Source organism: Megachile rotundata, chromosome 15 (assembly GCF_050947335.1).
Source record: "Megachile rotundata isolate GNS110a chromosome 15, iyMegRotu1, whole genome shotgun sequence".
In the NCBI taxonomy this organism is placed as follows: Eukaryota; Metazoa; Arthropoda; class Insecta; order Hymenoptera; family Megachilidae; genus Megachile; species Megachile rotundata.
The window spans coordinates 2,684,465-2,697,120 of record NC_134997.1 but is presented as its reverse complement, the minus strand read 5'-3'; the positions used below and the strand labels follow the sequence as shown (position 1 = coordinate 2,697,120).

General features: G+C 36.9%; 1 protein-coding gene across 5 annotated transcripts in view; it reads left to right on the top strand.

Moving 5' to 3' along the window:
* The first annotated feature begins 1,523 nt into the window (after positions 1 to 1,523).
* Positions 1,524 to 12,656, top strand: part of LOC105663407 (uncharacterized) — a 32,634-nt gene continuing 21,501 nt past the window's right edge. For all 5 annotated transcript variants that reach the window (XR_013040726.1, XM_076540739.1, XM_076540740.1 and 2 more), the window contains exon 1: positions 1,524 to 2,493. The gene's annotated coding sequence lies outside the window, so the exon portion shown is untranslated. The remainder of the gene's footprint in view (positions 2,494 to 12,656) is intronic.

Below are 12,656 nucleotides of genomic sequence, written 5' to 3'. Positions count from 1 at the left end.
GGACTCACCCGAACATTTGTAATGTACGATTTAACGACCCTACCGTGGCCCATTCGAGGAGTGTAGGACTCCCCGAACAGCGTGCGATGTATGATTTAACCACCCTACCGTGGCCCATTCGAGGAGTGCAGGGTCTCGCTCGAATGGTGTTGTGAATGATTTCCGAATCACCCTGCATTGGTTATGCTACGTTGCGTTACGCGGAACTTTCGAACTCACGATTGACTTTTTCGACTCTCGATCCGAACCGTGTAAGCTTCAACGTTCGACTGACTATTTTTTATAAAAGAAATCGCCTGAACACCCTCGCGTTTCCGAAAGTAACGGTCAAGAAAAATTCTATGCTTTTGTTCGTCAAAAACTGTTTAAGCGAGAGGTACAGCTGTAGCTGGTTTATGATACGTACATGTCTACGGTAAGATTCGTTCGGGCCGGATGTGATAGACAATAGGGTCCCCGGTGACCCGTATTCCGAAGTAAAAACTATTGATGATGGCTTACGCGCCGAACCGCTTGGGCCCTGCAATAAATCGTTTAACCGCGGCAAAGGTTTCGGTTCGCGACCGAACACTGACAGTATCGATACATTCGTTCACGACGACGATCTGCCGTCATATTCGAAGCAGTCGCTCACGCTGTCGCGCGACCGGTCTATACACGCTCTCATTGGTCAGTATTTTTTATTAATAATTAAAAAACTAAGCTTTAACCAGCATTTTGGTAAAGGAAAAAGTTGTTCAGAATTACTTCAGCTATCACCCCCTAAAATTATGCCCACCAGTAGCCGAACACCCTGTATATTTATAAAGAAAAAAAGTGTAATAATATATTTTTCTAATTTTAATAAGTAAACTTGAGTCCAAGGTAAGAATACACACACACACATATATATAGATAGAGAAGGAAAGAAGAAATCATATGAAAAATCACTAATTTGATACAGAAGAAACACAATAATAATCTGAGCAATGTTCCTTATCCTGAGAAATGTTCTAGAAGAGAATGGAAACTTAAGAAAATTGATAACCCCCCCCCCCCCCCCCCCCCCCCCGGAATTATATCGAAACCTTAAGACCCCTCCTCCCCCGGGATCCAAGGCGTAAGCACTGGATGATGTATTATTTGAAGAAGGCATAGCATCTTCGAGGAATAACGAAAAAACCTGCTGTTGCTGCAAATGCATAAGCGTTTCCCAAAAACTGGAAAGACGTGTCTTGAGGATAAGAGACGGCATAAGGAGCAAGTTGTAACATCCCAGAAGATTCAGCTCTGACGAATATCGATGTATATTTAGTTTCCTTAATGTAAATTCATCATTTTGATTATTTTTTATTACTTTCATTATTGACTGTTTCTTTTTTTGCCGATTGCGCCATGTGTGGAAAGAATTACCATATGAATTATTTAATCAGTCAATAAAACATAAACTATTTAGGTTATTAATAATTATTATTTATATATTAAAATATATTGAATTGATTAATTAAGAATCAAAATAAATGATTAGCAATCGAATAAATGCATTCTTTCATCAGTCTAAAGAAATTAAAATCGTACGCAGTATTTTAAACAAAGATCACGCCTTTCGCTAGCCTAGGTCCTTGTAGGATGCGCGTGCAGCAAGTAGAAAAGGACAAAGAATGTATTTCGAATTAAATTATTATTGAATTATCATTTTTATGTTAAAATTATTCAATATTAGTCAAAATATATTACTAACGAATTAATAAAAATATTTGCTTTATTAATTAATGTCTACATAAACAATGAGAAATAATATGTAAAAATTGTACGCATTTATCATAGGGGTAGCTTGCGTGGACTTGAAAAGTAAAGGGCAAATTCCAAATTTTCGGGGTATAAAAGAGCAAGCAGAAGACCCGTAGGGGGCAGAAATTCTGGCCAAGTTACAGCAGCGGAACTTACGTGCACCAGAGACAACAGTAAGGCACTTTCACAAAAGAAGCGAAGAATTCAATATTTTGTGGCATAGACAATTTACGAGGAATTCGATAACGAATTCAAAAATATTTGATTTTGTGTCGAGAAATATTCAGACGAAGGTACGTGCAAGAGAGAAGCATCCCAAACAGGAAAAAGTCGTGAAGAAAGAAACAAAATGACATACGCGATTAAAATAATTAATTATGGATTCCATCGTCTTTATCTCGCACTATAATTTATCGGCACCAGTTCTCCCACCACAGGATTGTCTTCGAAAGGACCCGGAGGACCTTGCCAGCATGACGGAGAAGTCACTTTTCGATACAAAATCGCAAGGCGCATATCGTTGGGTTTATCTGTTCACATCTCTCTGTAATATTCGGATAGCTCCTTTCTGCAGTAAATTGAAGTGATAAATACGAGTAATTTTTATGTAGCTTTGTGTTTACGTGTGACTTCCATTTTTCTTTCAACAAAATACATTCATCGATATAAACAACGAAAAATACGTGAATATACCATAACGGTTTGTAAAAGAGGAATTTATCGGTGAGTGTTTTAAACTATTACTGAAAAAGTATTACAATTTGCGTGAGTGAAATTTCAAATTATTAAATATGTATAATATAATTGTGTACTGAAAATGTGCAGAATAGTTGATAAGTTAAGTTAAGAATGGAAATATTATTGTATTAATAGCAGTTTTTTATTATAACAATTAAAGAAGCGACGGATTATCTCCTAGATTTTATGCCAGTGAGGGAAATTCAGTACTATTAGTTATGCATATTTGCTCCTTTTTTGTTATAATAATAAATTTTTATTAAGAGCGTCTAAATTTTTTATACGCCCGTTTTTCGCCTTTAGGATAAAAACATATCCCACTGCAGCTGCATATGAATGTTTTTGATGGCAATCATTATTTCTCAAATTATTCTACTCATACGATATAAAAAATCAATCAAAGGTTTATCAGGGAGTACATTTTTGAAAAAAATGCAGTACATCCAAATGTTTAATACGCAGTATGTACTGAGTGTCTCCAGAACTAGTGTAAGAACCAAAAAAAAGGCAGTAGGCGAGATGGTTCTGAAAAACTTTTCACTTTGCCAAAATATTGATTAACCCTTCATTTTCGAGTTACCAGCAAAAACTGACTAATAAGAATGTGAATAAACTAGGAGCTCGACAGTGTGACAAGCATTCAAGTGTGACAGCCGATCGTAGTTGTGGACTAGTGTATCGATACCGTATCGATGTAATAGAACACTATTAGCTGAAAGTTAAATCGAATAACGAATTGAAAAGTTAAGAATAACATTAAGTTCTTCATTATTCTCAAATAGGAGAAAAACCAATTAGTTGTTGTTTATCTAGACCGAGTAAAATGTATTTATTTTACAATTTTCAAGAGGTATAAAGAATAAATTCACAAAAATTAATTTTGTTAATCATTCTGATGAAGTAAACGAATAAATTCACGTTTCAAAAGAAATAAGTATCTCGTTTATGCAATGAGATGAAACTAAGGTAGAAGTTCTATTGCAATAACTATCTGAAGCGAAGTAAATCAATCCCTGCGTATGTTGAATTTCAAAAATGCACAAACAACTTAAATAAAACTTACTTTGTTCCACGAAAAAACCAGCTTCAATGAAAAATATTTGTGACACCGGGTTCATTCATCGATCACAGCATCAACTGATGTCCTGGCAGGGTCAATTTATTTCACTGTCTCTTTCTAATAATTGCACAACATAAGCACAACCGGTAAACGGATCGAATGAAAACACGTAAACAATTATTCATAGATATGTATGTTGAACGATACTCTACATTCTCATTACACGGTATCCGAATTGAGGAACTGATATTGCATTATATTTTATTAAAAGACATTGTTAGACTGGCCACGGATCGCGGCTTCGTTCTCACTCGCGTGGCGTACGTCGCAAACGATTGCTATGCAACGATGATCTGTTAAACAACTGCGGCGTCGATCGATACAGTCATCGTTTATTGTCGAAAAAAAACCAGACGGAATAAAATATCGCAGTTTTTAATCGAAAATTCCGCTTTGTTGCTATAAAGATAATATAGTTAAAATTATTCATGAATTTTCGTTCGCGTGTTTTATTTTGAATTGAATTCCTTGTAAATATATTCGAAACCGTTTGAGCGCGTATACGATGGCTAAAGTTTCAAGCTCAAAACTGTGATATTTACTCTCTACCTCGGTCGTTCGCTTAGAGAAATAGAATACGGAATTGTTACGTTCCGAACAGGAATATTTTTCAAAAATTCTTTTGTAGTTTTGACCGACCGGATGTGTATCGATAATGCGTATTCCATTCTGGGAAAACCCTGATCGAACGCAGTAACGGACTTTTAATGTTTACTAAATAGACTTTTAATCTTTTGGCGTCTAAACTAAGATTATTAATATCACACATTCCTTCCTTGAAATCAACGTGGTCCCACGGCCAAAATCTTAGATCATTAACCGACTTCGAAAAAGGAGGAGGTTACTCAATTCGATCAGTAATTTTTTTTTTTTTTCCTATGTGTGCCCGCCGATTACGCCTAGCTGGATAGACCGATCGGAACACAGGGGGATTTCAATAACCCGTTCGAATAAATGTTACATAGTTTATTTTACACCAAATACACACAACGAAATTCACACACTACACGCATAATCAGACGACGACGATAACAAGAATAAGTAGAAAAATTAGACTTGAGAAGTGTTAGAGTTTCATACAGATGAGGTTTACGACACGACGAGAGAATGGTCACTTTTGAACCCTATAATTTAGTATCCGTACCATCTGCGTGCCAGCACTACGATGGTACGTGACAATTTGTAGTTTTTAGCAGATTTGTTTATTGCTGCACTAGTCTTTAGAGTTTTTGGCTTCAGTGACACAGGTCATGTCATAAATCTCCCAGCTTAGAAGGTCAGAGGGCGATCTGGCCCTTAGAAGTAACGGGTCCCGCGGACCGGGACTGACGTCACAGGATTTTGGAAAAACCCGGATTCTCCCCGGAATGCCGTCCTCCCCCGTAGGAACTTCTGTTCCCCTTCCAGAACAGTACCACGCTAAGGGCGCAATGGAAGGGAGGACAGAGGTGCTAACGAAGCTAGAAGATGACAAATTAGACAGATAGCTAACAGTTCAGATACCTAACAGTACAGATAGACAGCAGTACAGATAGCTAACAGTTTAAATAACTAACAGTTCAGAATTAAAACAGCACAGATACAGAATAATACAGAGTTCAATTAATATAGAACACAACTAGTTTAATACTTATAAATATTCGACACACTAAAACACACACACACACTCATGTCTTTATTAAAAACTATATTTTTAATACAAGTTTGTGAGTGTTTCTACACGGCCCTAATCCGTAAAAACATTGGGTGGTCCTTCGACTCCAATAGAATTTAGACGGCACGAAGTGCGATAATAAGGGCTCGACCAAACCCTAACAAGAAGGAAAGTTCGCTTTCGCGCACCGCGAGTTTACTATATGGGATTATTACGTCTGACTTCGACAACGGTTGGTTTTATTTTATTTCGCGAGAGTCGAGCGATCACCTGAATTCGGGAATCCGCGGTTAGTATCGTCATCACGGCCCAATCAGCTGTTGCTTATTAGACGTGACGACGACGGGAACCAATAAGTTTTATATCGGTAACGGGGGGGTTCTCGGTGTCTCTCGATCCTTCGAGAACGCACCGAAAGAGATCTTCCGGTACGTCCAGGAGGACGAGAGACAGAAAACTTCACGGTTGGGATTTTGAATTTAGGGATCGCCCTCTCCTACTTGTCTAGATACGGAACAGGTACCATTATTAAAAAATCTTTCATTTTTTAATTGCAAAGTATTGTTATTGCAAAAAAACCGGCAACTTTTGAAATAAACTTTTCTCGATTTTAGTGCGCTTTTAATATCTTATCACGGACATGATTCTGAATAATTTTGTTCATATACAAATTTCGCGGAAAGCTTTAGTTTTCGAGATATTAGCGAAAAATTGTTGAAAAGTTTTGAAATCAACTTTGGACGATTTTAATGTCCTTTTAATATGTTATCAAGGGCACGATTCTGAACAACTTTTTCCTTATCCGCAATTAAGGGGAAGCTTTAGTTTTCGAGTTATTAGCGAAACACTATTGTTACTAATATATTGAATTCTACGTGTGCCTCCGTGTCTCTGGTGGTGTATGAGTCAACATGCAGTCGCCGATTTTCTACTGTTGCTACAAACACGTCTTGTCGGTCGAAAATCAGTATACATGTACAATAACTATTGTTATTGCAAAATCCTATTCTTTGGTATTGTTATGTAAGAAATGTCTCACAGTATCCTATACAAATCTCTCCATTCCACTAAAAAGTGTGAAATAAAATAATTTTAAGAAAAAAAATACGCCGACTTCGAAATGCACTAAAAAGTATAAAATAATTTCTATTTGCTAATGAAGTAATTTCTATTTCATTCAATCATACAATTACGTAACAGATATGAATGAAACCTATTTACTCGTTAGATAGTATATTAAATACATTTCAACCTTTTCGGAGGCGGCGCATAATTAAAAATACCTCAGTAAACGTTGCTGCCAATGACCAGTTGATTGTGGTATGGCGTATTGGAAATTAATAAATCCTGAGAAAGAATACGAACCATTACAGATATATCTGGTAATATACGTAAATGTAACGACTGCATCTTCATTTCGCAACGTTTCTGATATAAATGAAATTGAATCGACTTCGTTCGCATGTGGAAGCCATGGATCTAAGAACCTATAAACGGAACCCACGACGCGGGAATTACCAAATTTGCGGTAGATGGGCTATATCTTTATAGTATATGCGGCGATCGAGTCTTTCCGTCGCATACTCTATGAATCTAGATAGACCATAGTTACATTCTATACGCACTAACACCAACTTCGCGGCGTGCTGTCGAGTTATATGTATAAAAAAAAAAATAGCTATACAAGTTTTGCCTATGTTCGGCTGTCCAAAGGTTGACATGTTCAAGAAAATCTTTTAATTTTGCGCCGCCTCCGAAAAGGTTGAAATGTATTTAATATACTATCTAACGAATAAATAGGTTTCATTCATATCTGTTACGTAATTGTATGATTGAATGAAATAGAAATTACTTCATTAGCAAATAGAAATTATTTTATACTTTTTAGTGCATTTCGAAGTCGGCGTATTTTTTTTCTTAAAATTATTTTATTTTACTTCTCCGAACCGTCAAATATAAACGGAAGTCACACTCGTGTGGTCCGATAACGCCAAGCGTTCTGGAATGTTCCTCAAGGGCCCGCGACGCAATATAAAATTGTAATAGAAATTGTCTTTGTAACACTACAATATTATATAAATTGCCCATAGTATTTCATTATACCGTTATTAGGAATACGCACACGTCAATCTGTGGCGCCCTTGGCACTACATACGCCATTGCCTTTTCTGTTTTCTATATTTTTTCAGTTTCCTGAAATTCTGTTTCCTGTTTTCTATCTTCTTTAACTTTACGTTCTCTAATTGTTTTCACTTTCTATAGGGTCTCGCCGGGGCCTGGTCAGTGTCAACGCTCAGGCACTTGCGAACCTCTTCACTTTCTGTTTTATGATTCTCTTCCGCTGTACCTCTCCTTTTCCGAACTTTCAACGGTTTTTCTGGATTTTCCCACTTTCTATATTTTCTCTCTTTCTAAACTGTTTCTTTCTTCTTTTACTGATGAGTTTTCGAGGAGAGGTTTTAACCAGCGACGAGACAGTCCGTCAGAGTCATTTTTATAGCTTACATCGTTTTCACTGCTCGTACGCATTTTAATAAACTTGTGTGGAACGCAACATAGGCTTGATTATTGTGTTTACCCTTATGCGATTCCCACAAATCAGTCGTACAATAGTTACAGTACCGAGCGCAATTTGACTTTAGTAACTGTAAACCGAAATAGATAATGTTTCGTTCTAAATTTTTATAATGTGTACAGATTAACATTTTATACTGTATTGGTTATGTATGTAAAATTATTCAATAGCTAATTAACAATCCATAGCTCAAGGGTAAAGGAAAAAACTATATAGAAAGAGAGAAAGATAAGAGCTGGACAAGGGAGGAACACATGCACCCACCATCACCACCTAATTAACGAATCACGGTTTCTTACGCATTGGCCTCGCAGCCTAATTCGTTCGGCGCATATCAATGCAACATAAACAATTTCGGACTAGGCCCACTCTGGTCTTCTCCGAGAGGTGCAAGTTGCGACACTCTTCGGTGTATAATCGCGAGGTGCGTGTCAAGGGTCCGTGAAGTGGTTTAGAGACGAGTTTGTTTTTGAATTTGTTAAAGTGCAAAATTCAGACAAAGACTCTATCTTCACGTAAAGCTTTCGCGTTAAATAATCACGTTAATAATCACGTTAAATTTTAATTCAGTATATCGTTTTATTTTTTTTTTTTTTCATTCAATTATATTCAATTTTACTCTTTTTAATTTTTAAAGTATAATTTTATTTTATAGTTTATTTGAATTCAGCAATTGGTCAATTTCAAAATTCTCATTGGTGGAGCGCTTACATGTGTGTGTATTCTTCCCAGGAACCAGGCGCAGCCGTCATTTCACATTTTACAAGAGGTTGATTTATTCTAAATTCATACAAGTACAGATATTTTGGGTGAGTTGTTTCCTTTATTCTTCCAGCTATTTTATGAATTTTTCGGCAAGTAAATCAGTAGTTAATTATTTAACTTTGGGATTTCCCTCACTGGATTATAATTTTATTTTGTATTTGGGTAATTGCTTCTCTTTCAAATCTTCAAATTGCGCGTCTCGGATATTTACAATATTTTTGTTCAATTCATTGTAATTCACATTATATCATATACGCTACCATTCTAACCATTTCATATTTTATTATACAAAATATAATCTTTTGTATATTTTAATTATTTTGAATGACATTTCTTTAATTCCGTCATTTCCTCTAAATATTGCGATCTTGTGAAAGGGCCCGTATGGGACTAGCGTGTCTCCGGATCCACAAAAACATTAAGTCCCGTAATAAGTAATTTTGTTAGAGCAAACAAATCTTCGAGGCTTTATACGCGCGCTTCCCGCACGTAACAGGATGCAATTTTAAGTCGTTTTTTCTTTGCATAAGTACCGCGCCAAAACCCAATGCGCTAGCATCGCAATGCAATTCCGTCAAATCACGCAGATCGTAGATTGCCAAAATTGGAGCTGCGACTAATCTCGATTTCAAAGTCTCGAATGCTCGAAGTTCTACCTCCGTAAACTTAAACTCGACATCTTTTTTTAACAAATCGTACAACGGTTTTGCTATTACTGAAAACCTTCTATGAATTTTCGAAAATACGAGCACAAACCAAGAAAACTCTATACATCGCGAGTAACCTTAGGCATCGGAAATCTCAGCACTGCGTCAATACCCTTATCGGTGGGTTTAATTCCCTTTTCATTAATCAAGTAACCTAAATATTAAATCTTGGTAAATAAAAACTTACATTTATCGATTCTTAACTTAAGCTTATTTTCTACTAATAGTTTAAACACATGCTTTAAAATAACAAAATGATGCTTCAAAGTCTGCGTCGCGATAAGAAAATCGTCTATATACACTACTACATCACCGGCTCGAATTAATTCATCGAGTACTTCGCTCACGTATCTTTGAAATTTCGTCGGTACCGGTTTCAACCCAAAAGGCATTTTCGTAAATTCAAATTGGCCAAACGGAGTAATAAATGAGGTATATTTGACGGACTCTTCGGCAATTGGTATATGATGAAATCCATCCTTCAAATCAAGCAAACTAAAATACCTCTTCCCCTTCAAGACGCTCAGCTGATCCTCAATAATAAGTGGAATCGGATAATTATCTCTAGCAAGATGTTTATTCAATTTGCGAAAATCAATGCACATTCTAAATTCACCATTTTTCTTCTTTACTTATATTCCGATTCACTCACACAAATCACCCCTTCTGCCAATAATTTATCCAAAATTGCACGTAAACTATTTCATTCGGCATATTATAATCTACGAGGAGAAAAACTAAATGGCTTTAGATCTTTTACTACTAATTTTAGCTCGGTTTTGACTTTCGCTTCTTCAGGACGTTTAGGTTGTACGTATTCTGTCGTAAATAGATTTTTCAAACGTAATTGGTCAATTTATAATGCAGCTGAATTTATCAATAAAGTGTCAGTATTCTCCGTAAGAGTTTCTTGTGTATCGATATTCAACATTTCGGAAATTATCTCATCCATCCCACCTGCCGAAGGTACCGTCAATTTTAAATCGAATTTTTTAATAACATCCCTGCCCAACACTACTGAAGCTGCCATAGTATTTTCCGGTACGACATATAAACTTACTTCGTCTTGCCCATTTGCACCAAGTCTAATATTCGCTGTTACAATCCCAGCTATTTCTAATTTACTACCGTTAAGCCCGCAAAACGTCTTATTCGTAATATCTGTAACATTTATGAAATATCGCGGAACAAATGTATCTTTAATAAAACTAATTGGACTGCCGGTATCGATACGACTATCTAACTGTTCTACAGATTGCATTCTCGAATCTTCTATAATTCAAAAATAGCGGATTTCATAAATTCGTCTTCGCTCGACTTACGAATACTGTCCACACACGCTACTTGTTTATGTTCGGATTTACCTTTGCATTCACTGTACGTATGTCCCATTTCACCACATCGAAAACACGAACCTTTCTCTCTTCGGGGTTCTCTGCAGTCCTTGGATAAATGCCCGACTTGCTGCAATTGTAGCACCTCGGCTTCGTCTGCCACGTGTTGTCTTCCCGAGGAAAACTGCTCCTGTTCGGCGTGAACGTCGATCTGCTTTCCTTCGCTTCCGCTTTGCTCCCTGACGCGGGCTCACGAGACAGCCGACTTCTTCCATCTGTTAATGTTATAACTTCAAATGCCGCCAACAAGTCCTGCGCTGATGGGAAATTCTGGATCCTGGCTTGGTTTCGGAGATGCCTATCCGGTATCCCTTCCACTAGATAGTCAATCATTTCCTCTTCAGAAACGGGCACATGGTTACCGAGAATAATTTTCTCGTGATAATAAACACTGAAAAGTTCATTTGGCTTCCAAACTCTGTCTTCGAATTTTTTCCTTAACACTAATTTGTTTTCCCGTCTCCCGAATATCTTCTTTATCTCCTCCAGCAATTTATTAGTATCTATCTCGATGTGCTCTGGCCGCGAATGGAACCATTTTAGAGCTTGCCCTTTCAGCCTTGTACCGATCAAAATTTTCGCCGCACTATTTTTAAGATTGTAGGCTGTACACAATAGTCTAACTTGCCTTTCCCAATTACAGAAAAGTTCACTGAGGCCGTCAAAGTCACTTAATAAATCACTAACAGCTTTTTTGCTGATTTTAGTTTCTGTTGCGGAAGTAGTAGACCTTGGCGAACCTCTCAAAAGTTCATTTTCACGTCGCAACAATCTAACCTCCCGTAAAAGGAGATTTTCTTCGGATATCTTTTCATTACCCTCATGGAGATTGTGACTCTCGCACGCAGACGCATTTACCATATCATCTTCCATAATTTCGATTTGTCCTGCGTCCTCAACCGGCAACAAACTAGCGTCTTTTATCCAATCGCCACTCGGATCTGCTTGGTGCAATCTATTAATTAGTTCGACTTTTGTTCCGGAAATGGATAATCCCCGCTTAAGCAATACCTTCTTCAACTGTACCACTTTTAAATCGTTGGGATTCACCATTTTGTCGATCACTTTACACCAGCACAATCCACACTATTAATTATCGTCACAAATAACTCGATTCAACAAACAATGAACTTTATATACACACATATATTAACCACACACGGAAGTTCTATACCAGCACGATTCCACTTCTGAAATTGTATTAGTTTTGTCAGGATGAATAAAATAAGGCGTATACTCGTAATAGACGGTTAATAAGCTGTATATACAGGGTGTCCCGTAACTAGTGTTACTCCCTGAAAGGGGTGGTAGAGGACGTCATTCTGAACAAGATTTTCCTTTGCGAAAATGGGGTTTGAAGCTTCGTTTTTGAATTATTAAGGAAAAACACGGACCAATCAGAGCGCGAGGATTTCGCGCGTCGAGAAGCGGGAGCGACAGCTTGAAGTCCAGCGGCTAAACGCGAACGCGATCAAGAGTCTTTGCCTCGGAACAGTCTAAACATCCAACGCGAAGTCTTTACATCGAAACTCAGTTAAATAACGAACAGAATAATTAAAAGTATTGTTTATTTATTCATTCATCATGAGGGAGGAACGAAATTAATTATGCGTAATTAATGCAAGTTATGCAAATGAAATTTATTGAATATTGCCATTCGTTATCGATGAAGAATGTGAAATTAAATATTGAAAATTTTTTATTTTACTTCTAACAATAATATTAGTCAATGAATTTACTCATTTTAATGAAAAATAATTATTCAGTTCGCAAAAAAAGAGTTTCAATTTAATATCTAATAAATGTATTAACCGGTCTACCTTACATTCACAGGAAATTTATTAAAATAGCACTCACCCATTGTTTGAAAATAATCCTGTTTGAAAATAATCCTTCAATGAAAGCGTTGGGGGTCCTGAGTCGTCCCGCTGAT